Source organism: Hemitrygon akajei, chromosome 3 (genome assembly GCF_048418815.1).
Source record: "Hemitrygon akajei chromosome 3, sHemAka1.3, whole genome shotgun sequence".
NCBI lineage: Eukaryota > Metazoa > Chordata > Chondrichthyes > Myliobatiformes > Dasyatidae > Hemitrygon > Hemitrygon akajei.
Window position 1 is genome coordinate 171,283,889 of NC_133126.1, and position 17,796 is coordinate 171,301,684.

Below are 17,796 nucleotides of genomic sequence, written 5' to 3' on the forward strand. Positions count from 1 at the left end.
TGTGGCAGAGAATTCCACAGATTCACCACTCTCTGTGTGAAGAAGTTTTTCCTCATCTTGGTCCTAAAAGGCTTCCCCTTTATCCTTAAACTGTGACCCCTAGTTCTGGACTTCCCCAACATCGGAAACAATCTTCCTGCATCTAGCCTGTCCAATCCCTTTAGAATTTTATATGTTTCAATAAGATCCCCCCTCAATCTTCTAAATTCCAATGAGTATAGGCCTAGTTGATCCAGTCTTTCTTCATATGAAAGTCCTGCCATCCCAGGAATCAATCTGGTGAACCTTCTCTGTACTCCCTCTATGGCAAGAATGTCTTTCCTCTGATTAGGGGACCAAAACTGCACACAATATTCTCGGTGCGGTCTCACCAAGGCCTTGTACAACTGCAGTACTCCCTGCTCCTGTACTCAAATCCTTTTGCTATGAATGCCAACATACCATTTGCCTTTTTCACCGCCTGCTGTACCTGCATGCCCACCTTCAATGACTGGTGTACAATGACACCCAGGTCTCGTTGCATCTCCCCTTTTCCTAATCGGCCACCATTCAGATAATAATCTGTTTTCCTGTTCTTGCAACCAAAGTGGATTACAGAACATCACCTGACTGTGCGGGTGAGGCCTCCCTCCCAAATGCGCTGAATAACTTCTACGCCCAGTTTGAGGCAGAAAACAACATGGCGGCGAGGAAGTCCACCCCTCCTACAAATGACCAGGTGCTGTGTCTCACCATAGCCGATGTGAGAAGAACCCTGTACAGGGTCAACCCACGGAAGGCTGCTGGACCAGACAACATTCCTGGTAGAGTGCTCAGAGGATGTGCAGACCAGCTAGCAGATGTTCTCACTGACATCTTCAACATCTCCCCGAGCAACGCCACCGTTCCAACTTGCTTCAAGGCCGCCACCATCGTCCCCGTGCCGAAGAAGTCTTCAGTGTCCTGCCTAAATGACTACCGTCTCGTTGCACTCACATCCATCATCATGAAGTGTTTCGAGAAGCTCGTCATAAGGCATATCAAGATGCTGCTGCCCCCCTCACTGGACCCCCTGCAGTTTGCATACCGTCCCCACCGCTCAACAGACGACGCCATTGCCATCACCCTCCACCTGGCCCTAACCCACCTGGACAAAAAAAGACACATATGTTCAGAAGCTGTTCATAAGACTTCAGCTCAGCATTCAACACAATCATCCCTCAGAAACTGATTGGAAAGCTGAGCCTACTGGGCATGAACACCTCCCTCTGCAACTGGATTCTAGACTTCCTGACTGGGAGACCTCAGTCAGTCCAGATCGGGAGCAGCATCTCCAACGCCATCACACAGAGCACGGGGGCCCCCCAGGGCTGTGTGCTCAGTCCACTGCTGTTCACTCTGCTGACCCACGACTGTGCTGCAACACACAGATCGAACCACATCATCAAGTTCACCGATGACACGACCGTGGTGGGTCTCATCAGCAAGAACGACGAGTCAGCTTACAGAGAGGAGATGCAGTGTCTAACGAACTGGTGCAGAGCCAAAAACCTGTCTCTGAATGTGAACAAAACAAAAGTGAGGGTTGTTGACTTCAGGAGGGCACGCTGAACATCGACGGCTCGTTGGTAGAGGTCGTTAAGAGCACCAAATTTCTTGGTGTTCACCTGGTGGAGAATCTCACCTGGTCCCTAGCGAAGAAAGCCCAGCAGCGTCTCTACTTTCTGCGAAGGCTGAGGAAAGTCCATCTCCCACCCCCCATCCTCATCACATTCTACAGGGGTTGTATTGAGAGCATCCTGAGCAGCTGCATCACTGCCTGGTTCAGAAACTGCACCATCTTGGATCGCAAGACCCTGCAGCGGATAGTGAGGTCAGCTGAGAAGATCATCGAGGTCTTTCTTCCCGCCATCACAGACATTTACACCACACGCTGCATCCACAAAGCAAACAGCATTATGAAAGAACCCACGCACCCCTCATACAATCTATTCTCCCTCCTGCCGTCTGGGAAAAGGCTCTGAAGCATTTGGGCTGTCACGACCAGACTATGTAACAGTTTCTTCCCCCAAGCTATCAGACTCCTCAATACCCAGAGCCTGGACTATTGTCTTGTTCATTATTTATTGTAATGCCTGCAGTTTTGTGCACTTTATGCAGTCCTGGGTAGGTCTGTAGTCTAGTGTAGTTGTTTTTCTGTGGTTTTTTTTACGTAGTTCAGTCTAGTTTTTGTACTGTGTCATGTAACACCGTAGTCCTGAAAAAACGTTGTCTCATTTTTACTGTGTACTGTACCAGCAGTTATGGTCGAAATGACAATAAAAGTGACTTGACTTGACTTACTGAAGGGGGAAGAAGGGGGAATCCAACAGGAGAGGGAAAAAAGGCCTTGGAAGAAAGAAAAGCAGGAGGAGCTCCAGAGGGAGGTGATGGGAAGGTAACAAGATAAGGCGAGATTGGGAAATGGGGAATGGTGAAGTTGGGGGGGGGGGGGGGGGAGGTGGTGACATTACTGGAAGTTCAAGAAATCAATGTTCATGCCATCAGATTGGAGGCTACCCAGACAGAATACAAGGTGTTGCTCCTCCAACCTAAGTATTATCCTCATGACAACAGCAGAGGAGGCCATGGATTGGCATGTCTGAATGAGAACGGGAAGTGGAATTCAAATAGGTGGCCAGTGAGAGATCCCACATTTTCTGGCAGATGGAGCATAGGAGCTCAGCAAAGAGGTCTCCCCATCTATGCTGAGCCTCTCCAATATGCAAGAGGCCATGCTGGGAGCACTAGATACAGGAGATAACCCAATACACTCACAGGTGATGTGTCACCTCACTGGAAGGACTTTTTGGGGCTCTAAATGGTAATAAGGGAGGAGGTATAGAGGCAGGTGTAACACCTTTTCCGCTTGCAAGGATAAGTGCCAGAAGGGAAAACAGTGACAAATGGACAAGGGAGTCGCGTAGGGAGTGACCCCTGCGGAAAAAACGAAAGTGGGGGGGGGGGGGGGTTAGTTGTGTTGGTGGTGGAAACCAGTAGGAAATGGTGGAAGTTACAGAAAGTGTGCAGGGTGCAGAGACTGGTGAGGTGGTAGCTGAGGACAAGAGGAACCCTATTCTTAGTGGGGTGACGGTTGGATGGGGTAAGAGCAGACATGTACGAAATGGAAGAGGTGCAGTTAAGGGCTGAGTTGATGGTGGAGGAAGGGAAGTCCTTTTCAGAATCGGGTTTATTATCACCAGCATGTGGCGTGAAATTTAACTTAGCAGCAGCAGTTCAATGCAATACATAATCTAGCAGAGATAGAGAAAAAATAATAATAAATAAACAAGTAAATTACGTATATTGAATATCTTTGAAGGAGGTCAAGAAGGTTCAGTTGTTAATGTTCAGTTGTTACAACACTTGAAGGTTCAGGTGTTGTAAATTTGTAGCAGCAAATTTACTAACCCATCCCTCCACTTCCCCATCTACATCATTTATAAAAATCATAGAGTAGGGATCCCAGAACAGATCCCTGAGGCACACCACTGGTCACCGGCCTCCATGCAGAACATGACCCGTCTACAACCACTCTTTGCCTTTTCAGGGCAAGCCAGTTCTGGATCCATAAAGCAATGTCCCCTTGGATCCCATGCCTCCTTACTTTCTCAATAAGCCTTGCATGGGGTACCTTATCAAATGCCTTGCTGAAATCCATATACACTACATCTACTGCTCTACCTTCATCAACGTGTTTAGTCACATCCTCAAAAAATTCAATCAGGCTCGTAAGGCATGACCTGCCTTTTACAAAGCCATGCTGACTACTCCTAATCACATTATGCCTCTCCAAATGTTCATAAATCCTGCCTTTCAGGAATTTCTCCATCAACTTACCAACCACTGAAGTAAGACTCACTAGCCTATAATTTCCTGGGCTATCCCTACTCCCTTTCTTGAATAAGGGCACAACATCCACAACCCTCCAATCCTCCGGAACTTCTCCCGTCCTCATTGATGATGCAAAGATCATCGCCAGAAGCTCTGCAATCTCCTCCCTCGCTTCCCACAGTAGCCTGGGGTACATCCCATCCGGTCCCGGTGACGTATCCAACTTGATGCTTTCCAAAAGCTCCAGCACATCCTCTTCCTTAATATCTACATGCTCAAGCTTTTCAGTCCACTACAAGTCATCCCTACATTCTCCAAGATCCTTTTTCGTAGTGAATACTGAAGCAAAATATTCATTAAGTACCTCCACTATTTCCTCCGGTTCCAGTAGAGTACTGCTGGGATCAGTGCTATTTGTCATTTATATCAGAGATCTGAATGGTAATTTGGTAAATGGGATCAACAACTTTGTGGATGACACCACGTTTGAGGTGGAATGACAGCGAGGAAGAGATTCAAAATGTGCAGTGGGATCTGGACCTGCTAGAAAAATGGGCTAAAAATTGCACATGGAATTTAATGCAGACAAGTGTGATGTGTTGCACTTTGGGAGGACAAACCAGGGTAGGATTTACACAGTGACCGGTCAGGCACTGAGGAGTGCAGTAGAACAGAAAGATCTAGGAATGCAAATCTATAATTACTTGAAAGTGGAGTCACAAGCTTATAAAGAGAGCTTTTGGCACATTGGCCTTCATAAAATCAAAGTATTGAGTACAGGAGTTGTGATGTTATGTTGAAGTTGAATAAGACATTGGTGAGGCCTAATTTGGAGTAAAGTGTGCAGTTCTGGTTATCTATCTACAGGAAAGATGTCAATAAGATTGAAAGAGTACAGAGAAAATTGACAAGGGTGGTGCCAGGACTTTATTCCCTGAAGTGTCGGAGATTTACAATGACCAGTAACCTACCCGATACTTCTTTGGATTGTGGAAGGAAACTGGAGCATCCAGGGAAAGCCCACACATTCCACAGAGATGACATGCAGAAACTACTTATATAAGATGCCGGAATTAAACTCCAACTCCTCGAGCTGTAATAGCATTGCACTAACTGTTAACACTGTTAAGAGTGAACGCTGAAAAGTTTAAGAGGAAAATGAGGGGAAAGTTTTTCACTCAAGGGCAGTGAGAGTGTGGAATGTGCTGCCAGTGAAATTGAGAGATGGGGATTCAATTTCAGCATTTAAGAGAAGTTTGATAAGTATATGAATGGGATGGATTTGGAGGGCAATGGTCCAGGTTGACCAATGGGATTAGTCAAAATAATGGTTTGGCATGGATTAGGTGGACCAAAGGGCCTGCTTCTGTGCTAAAATGTTCTATAATATGATTACAGTGCCAAATTTGCTTTAAAGATGTTTATACATTAGGAAATGCATTTGGACAAAATTGCTTTGCAGGATATTTAAATTAAATTCTATAATGGAACATATATTATACAAGATCCAGTCAGGATGTCGCACACTGGGGTAAAATGATAGGAAGCAACATTTATTACTTAACAACTGCAGGAAGAGTTGAGGTAATGAGTCTGTAAATTATAATCATAGTATTGCCTTCAGAATTAGTCCAACTTCTGTACCACAGAATCAGGTTTAATATCACTGACATATGTCATGAAATTTGTTGTTCTGCGGCATAATTACATTGCAGTGTACAATTAAAAGAACTATAAATTACAACAACAAATATATTTAAATAAGTAGTGCAAAAAGAAATCTAAAATGCAAATAGTGAGATTGTGTTCATGGGTTCATTGTCCATTCAGAAATCTGATTGTGGAGGAGAAGAGGCTGTTCCTGAAATGTTGAGTGTGCATTTTCAGACTCCTGTACCTCCTCCTTGACGGTAGCAATGAGAAGAGGGCATACCTTGGGTGATGGGGGTCCTTAATGATGGATGCTGCCCTTTTGAGTCATCACCTTTTGAAGGTGTCCTGGATGCTGGTAAAGCCCATGATGGAGCTGGCTGAGTTTACAAATAGTTGCAGCTTTTCCAATCTTGTGCAAATGGCCCTTCCATACCAGATAGTGATGCAGCCAGTAAAAATGCTCTCCATGGTATATATGTAGAAAGTTGTGAGTCTTTGGTGAGATACCAATTCTCCTTAAATTCCTAATGAAATATAGCCATTGTCATGCCTTCTTTCTCACTGCTTAAATATGTTGGGCCCAGGATGTTGGGCCCATCTTCAAAGATGTTAACACCCAGGAACTTGTAATTGCTCACCCTTTCCACTGCTCATCCCTTGATGAGAATTGGTACAATTTTGGACTGGCTTCCATCAAGAGCTACTTGAGTTTGCTACTTCTCTATTGCACTTGCCTACAGTGGAAAGTTTTTTCCCTTTTTAAATAGAAAACTCCACAAAAACGCTATGACAGCTTCTTAACCCCAGATTTTCCAGCTGCCAATAAACTAAAAAAACTGGGTATCTCCAAATGTTCACAATTAAAATAATAAACAATTAAATTAACTCAATAACAAAATTTGAATGTATCCAAATACATCTTTCTTTTGAAACCATCACTTGCCATTCAAATGACTGGAATTGATGAACCTAATGGCAGATATTCTAGCATAATTGCCAAGAAACTGCAGTTAGCTGGCTCTTGGTTACTGCGATTAATCAGAAGTCAAACTCTGGAGCAAAATCCTTAGATCTTATTGTTTGGGATATTTACATTCACTCAAGTGATTCTTCTACCATGGTAGCATAGCGATTAATATGATGCTGTAACAACTTGAAGCATTACAGTTTGGAGTTTAACCCTGGTGTCCTCTGTAACAAGTTTATAGTCCTCTCCATGGAATGCATGTTGCCCCAGTTTCCTCACATAGTCCAAAAACGTACCGGTTAGTAGGTTAATTGGTCATTGGGAATTGTCCGTGATTAGGCTAGGGTTAATAATCTTGAGGTTGCTGGGCGGCATGGCTCAAAAGCCAGAAGGACCTTTTCCACACTGCTTCTCCAAATAAATAAAATGCTGTGCACGACTGCTGTAGCCAAAACCACCCTCCTATCAAATTCTCCAGAGGGTGTTGACAGATGTTCTGCCCCTCCATGCATGTGAACGTCATTAGTGTGTGTTCTCCACTGACAAAATAGGAAGAAGGGTGGGGAAGGAAGAGGAAATGGAATTGTGAGAAAGGATAGAGTAGACAGTCTGACATGATATTACAGCTGGTGTAAATGTCATCTCTCTGTAACCAGACCCTGAGATAAATCACCTGCTTCTATAAATTTAGGGACTTTGAAATCAGGATAGGCTGACACACAGCAGGATGTAGAGTGTAGGTTACAGACATCTCATGAAAAGGTACACAAGATCATGCCTCATCAGCAATCCAAATACTGAATACACCAGACCCAGTTAAATATTATCCCCACAGCCAGTCTGAAGATTTCTGCCTTAAACAGTCACTTGTTTTAAACAGTTTCTTGTTTCAAACATTCTCTTTTAACACAAACTCAGGGCTGGAACACTAGGCTTTAATTAATCTATCTCTTCTGGCCTGGAGATTAAAGTCATCGTGCACCAAATTAAAACAACCAAACATCCTGAATGCTTGAATATCTGGACAGGATTTCCTGTTCTAACCACAATCAAAATTGTGGATAAATTAAAAGATAAATTAAATTAAGCTTTAAAACTGGTGCAGTCAGAAATCTGAAGAATGCAAGTATCTTATCAAAAGATAATAATTACAGAACTGGATACAAGGCTGACAAACATCCTTCAGTGCAGAGTAATGCATAGTTATGAACAGTATTTGAGTATGGAAGTTTGACCATGGGTGGATTAAAATTGACAAGGTTAACAGTTATGAAGGTTCATACCATCTTCTTCACTAGTTTTACTTGTTTTAACTTTGCTTTCCAGCAACTATATAGCAATCAGGTTTCAGGAATCCAATGGTGTTAAAAATATATATATAAAACACCTCTAATACAACCGCCATCTTAGTCCCTGCTTAGTTAAATGTTCCAGCAGATTTTCTGCAATATTTGAAGTGCTGATAGATTTAGATACTGAAAATAGTAAGTACTAATAGAGGTTGTTCAAAAACCCTAAAACAGCGAACAAGACTGCTCATGATACTTTCAATTTCGTTTCAAGAGCTTTCCTTTTGCGTGTACAGCAAATTTGTGTACAACTTCAATATCAGATCTTATTGAATTTTAAATACTGTATACAGAACAAATACTTAAGCACTGTTAAACCAAAAACTCTTGTAAAAAGTTAGGATCCAATAATCTGATGTTGGCTGCCACCCTAGAGGATGCAAGTTAGAGATCAATGAATTACTAAAGGGATACAAATGAACTATAAATAACTATTAAATATGTATCAATGGTATACTTATTATATTAAGAGTACTAATTAATGAGCATTCACAAAGTGAAAAAATCATCTAATGGATTTTTCCCCATTTTACAGCCTATTTTTAAACTGGCAGTTCTATAGATATTTAATTGATTTCAAAGGAAATGACAGTGTCACAGTAGCATCACAAGTACAGAGATATACAAATATACAAATGTAAGAAGAGGAGAAAGAATAAAAAATAAGTTACTGCAAACTGTCTAAAAGGAGGGGGTCATCACTTCCCCGACTATAGGTTGACTCATTAAGCAGCCTAATGGCTGAGGGTAAGAATGACCTCATATAGCACTATTTGGAGCAGCACAGTTGTCTTAGTCTATTACTAAAAGTGCTCCTCTGTTCAGCCAAGGTGGCATGGAGAGGGTGAGAAACATTGCCCAGAATTGCCTGGATTTTCCGTAGGGTCCTTTGTTCTACCACAGCCTCCAGTGTGTCCAGTTTGACTCCTGCAACAGAGCCAGCCTTTCTAATCAGTTTATTGAGCCTGTTGGCATCACCCGTGTTGATGCCTTTGCCCCAGTACACCACTGCATAGTAGCTTGTACTGGTGATAACAGACTCTGTAGAACACGTGAAGGAGAAGCCTGCATGGACCTCAGTCTCCTCAGGAAGTAGAGGCGTCTCTGACCTTTCTTTTAAACAGCCTCTGTGTTGGTGCTCCACTCAAGTCTGTCATTCAGGAACACTCCCAGGTATTTACAGGTCAGCACCACATCCACATCCTCACAATAGTAACAGGGAGCAGTGCAGGCTTAGTCTTTCTAAAGTCCATCACCATCTCCTTTGTCTTGCTAATATTGAGCTGCAGAAGATTCAGCTTGCACCACTTGACTAAGTCCTCCACCAGAGTCCTGTATTCACCCTCCTGCGAATGACCAGGTGCTGTGTCTCTCCATGGCCGACGTGAGAAGAACGCTGTGCAGGGTCAACCCATGGAAGGCTGCTGGACCAGACAACATTCCTGGTAGAGTGCTCAGAGGATGTGCAGACCAGCTAGCAGATGTTCTCACTGGCATCTTCAACATCTCCCTGAGCAGCGCCACCATTCCAACGTGCTTCAAGGCCGCCACCATCATCCCCGTGCCGAAGAAGTTTTCAGTATCCTACCTAAATGACTACCGTCCCATTGCACTTACATCCATCATCATGAAGTGTTTCAAGAGGCTCATCATGAGGCATATCAAGACCCTGCTGCCCCCCTAACTGGACCCCCTGCAGTTTGCGTACCATCCCAACCGCTCAACAGATGACGCCATTGCCACCACCCTCCACCTGGCCCTAACCCACCTGGACAAAAAAGACACATACGTTCGGATGCTGTTCATAGACTTCAGTTCAGCATTCAACACAATCATCCCTCAGAAACTGATTGGAAAGCTGAGCCTACTGGGCCTGAACACCTCCCTCTGCAACTGGATCCTAGACTTCCTGACTGGGAGACCTCAGTCAGTCTGGATCGGGAGCAGCATCTCCAACACCATCACACTGAGCACGGGGGCTCCCCAGGGTTGCGTGCTCAGACCACTGCTGTTCACTCTGTTGACCCATGACTGTGCTGCAACACACAGCACGAACCATATCATCAAGTTCGCCGATGACACAACCGTGGTGGGTCTCATCAGCAAGAACGACGAGTCAGTTTACAGAGAGGAGATACAGCGGCTAACGGACTGGTGAAGAACCAACAACCTGTCTCTTAATGTGAAGAAAACAAAAGAGATGGTTGTTGACTTCAGGAGGGCACAGAGTGACCACTCCCCGCTGAACATCAACGGCTCCTCGGTAGAGATCGTAAACAGCACCAAATTTCTTGGTGTTCATCTGGTGGAGAATCTCACCTGGTCCCTCAACACCAGCTCCATAGCAAAGAAAGCCCATCAGTGGCTCTACTTTTTGCGAAGGCTGAGGAAAGTCCATCTCCCACCCCCCATCCTCATCACATTCTACAAGGGTTGTATTGAGAGCATCCTGAGCAACTGCATCACTGCCTGGTTCGGAAATTGCACCATCTCGGATCGCAAGACCCTGCAGTGGATAGTGAGGTCAGCTGAGAAGATCATCGGGGTCTCTCTTCCTGCCATCACGGACATTTACACTACACGTTGCATCCGCAAAGGAAACAGCATTATGAAGGACCCCATGTACCCCTCATACAAACTCTTCTCCCTCCTGCTGTCTGGGAAAAGGCTCCGGAGCATTCGGGCTCTCACAACCAGACTATGTAACAGTTTCTTCCCCCAAGCTATCAGACTCCTCATGTGCTGGGGCAGCAGGCTGAGGGTAGCAGACACCAACAGAATCAATAAACTCATTCGTAAGGCCAGTGATGTTGCAGGGGTGGAACTGGACTCTCTGACGGTGGTGTTTGAAAAGAGGAAGCTGTCCAAGTTGCATGCCATCTTGGACAATGTCTCCCATCCACTTCATAATGTACTGGTTAGGCACAGGAGTACATTCAGCCAGACTCATTCCACCGAGATGCAACACTGAGCGTCGTAGGATGTCATTCCTGCCTGTGGCCATCAAACTTTACAACTCCTCTCTCAGAGTGTCAGAGCCACCCTGAGCCAATAGGCTGGTCCTGGACTTATTTCTACTTGGAATAACTTACTTATTATTATTTAATTATTTATAGTTTTATATTGCTATATTTCTACACTATTCTTGGTTTGTGCGACTGTAATGAAACCCAATTTCCCTCGGGATCAATAAAGTATGTCTGTCTGTCTGTCAAAATGCTGGAGGAACTCAGTATCTACAGAAAAGCATACAGTTGAAGTTTTGGGCCAAAACCCTGAGTCCTGCCAAAGGGTTTTGGCAAGAAACATCAACTGTACTCTTTTCCATTGATGCTGCCTGACCTGCTGAGTTCCTCCAGCATTTTGACTGAGAGAGCCAATACAGACCCCTATGGGGCCCCAGTGCTGCTCGTAGCCATGTCTGACACACAGCTCTGAAGCTGCACAAACTGCAGTCTGCCAGTCAGTGTATTGGAGGGGTCATGCCTGTCACATGACAGCACTGCCCACTACCTGGTCGGAAGGCATGCCACCTGCCAATCAAGATTTGACCCATCAATGCACACCTAACCATTGGCCCCTTTAAATAGCCTTGTACTTGGCCTCGGGCAATTGGCCTTTGTAATCAGCTTAACTCTGCTGGCACCGAGCCATTTGCCCCCCTGTGAATTACCTGGGCTGGACCCTACAGGCCTCTTGCACTAAATAGGTGCCAAGTGTGCTGGACTCGCTCTCTTTGCCATCTCCAAGGGACCACCCTGCTTCACTCCAGGCTGAGAACTGTGGAACGGCACTGGAGAAACTGTTGGTGAGCTGTGCATTGAATAGGGTTGGGAGCGTTGATTATTGTCCCTAATAGCATAGAGCCGTGCCCGCAGAGAGTCGGGGGTGGGGGGCGGGTATCGTATTGACTATTCCCTTGGTTGTATGTGTGCGCGCGCGCACTCTGTTCCCACAGAATTTTCCCACATTCGTTAATTGTCCGTGTGTTTTATTGCCGATCCAACTGCTGTAAATTGTGCGCGTGTGCATGTTGCTTCTGTTGCCATTTTCCCACGTTTGCCTTCTGTAAATAAAATCCTTTACTACCAAGAATCCTTGCCTTTGAGACCTACCGAATCTGTTTCCTCACTTACAACAGTCAGGTAGTCCATTATCCATGATACAATGGAAATGCTAACCTTTTCCCCAGTAATGAGGGCTGTATGGTATTGAAGGCATTGGAGAAACCAAAAAACATGAACCTCACAGTGCTGCCCTGCTTATCCAAATGGGAATAGGCTCTGTTCAGCAGGTAGATGACAGCATCGTTGATTCCAATGTGCTCCTGGCAGGCAAACTACAGGGGATCAAGGGGTGATCTGACCGAGGTTGTAAGTGAGTCAGGACCAGCCTCTCTAGGGTCTTCATGATGTGAGGGGTCAGGGCAGTAGTCATTCAAGACTTTCGGTTAGCCTTTCTGAAGACTGTAGAAATGGTTATTTTTGCAGTGTCCCCAGCTCAAAACAGCAGCAACAGAAGTAGAATGTCCTTAATAATCCTAAAAGAAACCTCAGATTAAAACTTACAATTAATTGCAAGGTAACACTTGCTTTTAAAAGAGAGGTGATAATATTTCAGAAGGCAAAACATGTGGAACATGTCATTATAAAGTCACAATGTACAAATGTCAAAACATGATTTTACCTACAAATCTGATACATGTCAGCATCTTTAGTGCATTTTTTATCAAAAAGAACTCAAATGAAGCTATTAACAGATAGTAGTAATGTTTTTGTAAAATGTATGTAAAAGTGGATATACTTTTTGAACATTCACTCAAATTAAGCAAGCATCTGGCTTATGATCAAATTTTTCAGTCGGGCTCTGAGATTGAAAATCAATTTTATCCACAAAAACTACAATCAATAAATTTTGCTTAGCAAAGGCATCAAAGGAGATTGAGTAAATGGAGATTAGGACCAATATCAATTTGGAAGGTATAGTTGGGTTCAAGTGCCTACTATTATTCTCAAGTGAGATTGATTTGATATCACTTCAGAAACACTTAGCCTTTTCTGTTTCTATAAATGAAAAAAATAAGTACATTCCTTTAATGGTGTTTTGTTGCAGCTAAAAATCTGAAAAAGTTAGATCACTTCAAGCAATACCAAAAAAAATATTTACTAAGAAAATTTGCCCTAAACTCCAAACAACACTTCCTCTTCTCACAAATTTGCACAAAGGATCCCAGGAAGGAACTGTCGCTCTTCAGGAACAAGAAAAGCAGCGAGACCCCATTCAGATGTTAGTAACCCTAGTGAAACTCAGTCATAAATTGTTCCTGTGGTTTGATTTAAGAGATGACGGCAATCTTTACTTCATTTCTTCCTCTTTCACATGTTAATTGTTATTGGCAATCAGGGTCAGGAAGGCAGCTCAGTTCAGCCCACCAAGTCCCTAAACAGGCCTCATTCTGAAACACAAAGTAAACAAAACTCCTTTGTATTCAACTGTGATCCTCATGCAACTTCACAAAAAATGTATCTCCAGACTCCTTACAAATGAAGAAAGAAATGTACATTGCCATGCTAAGATTCTACAGAACCCAATCAATTTTGAAGTTACAGTTACAGTCCTGACCTCAAATCATTCACACACCCTTAATTTTCTTTGCAAATTTCAACATCAGAAAACAGAAAGGTGTGCAACAACCAAATTTAGTCCAATTCATTCTGAAGAGTAGTAAATGCCTGAACTGGTTAAATTATATTTCAGATGCTACACCATAAAAACCACAATCTATACAGCACATATTTTACAAAACAAGCCATAGATTTATAATAATTTAGCTAAACAGCTACAGAACATCAGTCATATTCAAGAGGACTAAATTCCATTCCAAAGAACAATTCCTGCTCAAAATGTTACCATGCCTGGAAAACTTGGGGGCTTTGTAAAGCTGTAACATAGGATAATGCCTCCTAATTGACTTTGATCACAGTGTGAATCTCGTCATAACATTTAAGCAACTTCCTGAATCGACATCTGGTTCCAATAAAGCTAACCCTTTACATTGGGATCTCACTTATACTAATGTGTTAACACAAAATATTTGGCAATGGCAACATTTGTCTGCCATTACTTCCTATAAGATGAAACCTAACATCATAAGTGGCTCTGGTGCTTCACCTCCCAATGAGCCTTTGATGCATCCCTGATGTGGGATTTCAAGGCGGGTGGCTAGATGCTGCAGGGATTTGCATAGGAATAATTTTATTCACCCTTCCAAAGCTGAGACATTGGTCATGGCTAGAATTAACTCCTGTCCACCCCACTCCGTTTTCCCTTATCCACTTCTCTTTCCCCACCCCTACCCTCACGTCCTGCACATTACCCATACCATTCTCCCTCTGGTTCTTCCATGTTCCACCATCCTCTCCTTTCCGAAGAATGAAAGAGGATCTTACAGAAACATAAAATTATGAAAGGGATAGGTAAGATAGAGGTAGGAAAGCTGTCTCTATTGGTAAGTGAGTCTAGAATGAAGGGACATAGCCTCAAGATTTGGGGGAATTGATTTATGTTGGAGCTGATGAGAAACTTTTTCCCCCAGTGAGTAGTGAATCTGTGGAATTTTTGTCCTAGAAAGGAGTAGAGAGATTAAGATGCAGTTAGATGGATCTTTGCATAGCAGGGAAATACAGGGTTCTGAGGAATAGGTGGGTAGGTGGAGCTAAATCCATGGTCAGATAAACCATGGTCTTATTGAATGGGAGAGCAGGCTTGACAAGCCAGATGGCCTACCCCTGCTCAAATTTCTAAACTTATCAGATTCCATCTTTATCAACCATTTGTCTCTCCCACCTATCCCCTCCTAGCCTCTTACTTCCCCTCCCCACCCCCACATACCTTTGTTCCCCCTCTTATCTGCCAGATTGTCCTCCTCCACCCTCCCTCATTTTTATCCAGGTTCTTGCCCTTTTTCGTCCCAGTCCTGATAAAGAAACCCTATCCGAAATGTTGACTATTCATTTCCCTCCACTGATGGTGCCTAATCTATTGAGTTTCTCCAGCATTTTGTGTGTGTTCCTCCTATACTGCCTCTTCTCATTCATCCTATTAAAAAGTAGTATTTCACACTTCCTTAGCCGTTGATCTCAGGGGAATCGTGGATTTGTGCCTCTGATGGACTATATCCTCTCCAGGGCACAAGTCTGAGCAGGAGGATTTGAAGAACTGGCTGTTGCTCATGCCGTGGGTTCCTCCTCTCCACATCACTGATGTAGTCTAAGGGAAAGGCAAGTGCCCATACAGCTTAGCAACAGCGGCGTCACAGAGGTTGCCAGAGTGAAGTTGTAAGCAACATCAAACTGCCTTAGGGACCCCGGCTCCGGATTTCTTCCTCAGGGGGTACACTCGAAGCCTTTCACATGGGTGGCTATGGCCGACATGTAGCAGAGGTTTCCTTCTCCTAGGCGGGTTGCCAAGGCCGATGAACCCCACCTGCCCAAAGCAACTGGTTTTGAGGCACCAGTGGTCCGCATTTGCCACTTTGCTTGTCAGTAGACAATTCTGCTGAGCCTAATAACTAAGCCACACGTGAAAGCCGAGAGTTGGACTTGGTTGTCAGAGGCTGTTAGAGTCACACGCCATTTGGAACACTTTATAGGTAGTGGGAGCTTATCCCCACTACCACCCCCGGCTACAACAACCTTCCTATCATTACATTTTCCCTGACAACTATCTGTCCTTGAGGTCTATTATTATCCTCACAGTTCAAAGCACCTCCAGCTATCATTTGCCACTGTGGATATGGTGAACTTTAAGCTCAAATTTAAGAAAAATTAACAACTTATGAGGATATGTAGGGTAGTTTTCCATCTAAAATGAAAGATGGGCTTACATTACAACTGTTATTTGGCCAATTTTCCATTCATGCAGCTATAGCTTCTTATTTCAAGGCCTACAATATTGATATTAAGCCTATTGTGTGTCATTTTATTAAACAACTTTGGGAAGTCTACATCAACCTTAAACAGGATAGATTTGTTTTCTCCAATATTCAGCCAAGTGGCTGCTATTCTTATCCGGACTGTTTCATAAGATTCCCCCACCACCAACAGTTAAATGTACAGGTCTGTGATTAGTGGATTTATGCCTGTGCCATTTTGTTTACAAACACTGGTCAAAGTTTTAGATTTTCCAGTCCTAGGGCTTATACCCTAGATTCTATAGAGATGCTTGGAAGATTCTGGCCAAAACCTCTGCAGTTACCTCTTATCTCAATAGCTTTAGATGTTTCCCATCCACACAAGGCAAGTTGAATTCACTACTCATTATAACTAGCCTTTCTTTCAGAATCAGAATTATCACCAGCATATGTCGTGAAATTTGTTAGCTTAGCAGCAGAAGTTCCATGCAATACAAAATATAGAAGAAAAAAATAATAAATAAATCAATTGCAGTATATGTGTATTGAATAGATTAAAAATCGTTCAAAAAACAGAAATAATATGTATTTAATAGTGAGGTAGTGTTCAAGGGTTCAATGTCCATTCAGGAATCGGATGGCAGAGGGAAGAAGCTCTTCCTGAATCGCTGAGTGTATGCCTTCAGGCTTCTGTACTTCCTACCTGATGGTAACAGTGAGAAAAGGGCATGCCATGGGTGCTGGAGGTCCTTAATAATGAATCCTGCTTTTCTAACACACCACTCCCTGAAGATGTCCTGGGTACTTTGTAGGCTAGTACTCAAGATGGAGCCAACTAAATTTTCAACCCTCTGCAGCTTCTTCCGGTCCTGTGCAGTAGCAGCTCCCTCCCCACCCCCCCATACAGCCTGTCAGAATGTTCTCCACGGTACATCTATAGAAGCTTCTGAGTGTATTTGTTGATATACCAAATCTCTACAAATTCCTAATGAAGTACAGTCGGCCCTCCTTATCGGGTTCCAGTCGGCCTCCAGTCGGGTTCCGCATGCGCAATTCAACCAACCACGGATTGGGAAAACCCGGAAGTTCTCTCTACAGCACTTGTTGTTTGAGCATGTACAGACATTATTTTCTCTTTTGCCATTATCCCCTAAACAATACAGTATAACAACTATTTACATTGTATTAGGTATTATAAGTAATCTAGAAATGATTTAAAGTATACGGGAGGATGTGCATAGGTTACCGCAGATTGAGAATCAAAAAAAAACCGAAGTTCTCTAAGTTGGTACAGGTACATCCGGTATTATTTAGCGTCAGTTAGTCAAACATTTCTCTTAGTATATGGTATATATTTTACCTTTCTATGCATATAGAACACTTAAGAAACGTATGTATTTCAATAATTAAACCACTGTATTGCTTAGTAATAATTGTAGCTTTCATCGGGCAGGGCCTTCATATGCTCCATTCTTCCTCACTTTATCCTTTAAAATTGTTCCGATCGTTGACCGACTGTAGCCTAATGCTTTTCCAATAACCAATGGCGTTTCACCTCTTTCCAATCGCTTTATTATTTCCACTTTATTTTCAATTGTGATCGTTTTCCAGAACAGAAACACTGCGGGTCCTGATCTCCACCAGGTCCTAAAGTCCACCGCACTGAGACAGGTTAAATAAGGTCCGGAACTCCACCAGAACCTAAAGTCCACGGACTTGAGCATCTGCGTTTTTTGGGTATCCGCGGGGGGGGTCCCTGAACCAATCCCCCGCAGATAAGGAGGGCCGACTGTATAATCACTATCTTACCTTCTTTGTAACTGTATCAATATGTTGGGACCAGGTTAGGTCCTCAGAGATCTTGACACCCAGGAACTTGAAAATGCTCACTCTCTCCACTTCTGATCCCTCTATGAGGATTGGTTTGGGTTCCTTCGTCTTACCCTTCCTGAAGTCCACAATCAGCTCTTTCATCTTACTGATGTTGAGTGCCAGGTTGTTGCTGCGGCACCACTCCACTAGTTGGCATATCTTACTCTTATATGCCCTGTTGTCGCCACTTG

General features: G+C 43.5%; 1 protein-coding gene across 9 annotated transcripts in view; it reads right to left on the bottom strand.

The window, feature by feature from the left end:
* Window positions 1-17,796, bottom strand: part of tnk2b (tyrosine kinase, non-receptor, 2b) — a 237,453-nt gene that overhangs the window by 90,986 nt on the left and 128,671 nt on the right. For 5 of the 9 annotated variants that reach the window (XM_073041321.1, XM_073041318.1, XM_073041316.1 and 2 more), the window contains exon 1: window positions 17,543-17,564. The exons of the other annotated variants lie outside the window; for them this stretch is intronic. The gene's annotated coding sequence lies outside the window, so the exon portion shown is untranslated. Of the gene's footprint in view, window positions 1-17,542; window positions 17,565-17,796 lie in introns of those variants that run through there. 9 annotated transcript variants of the gene reach the window in all.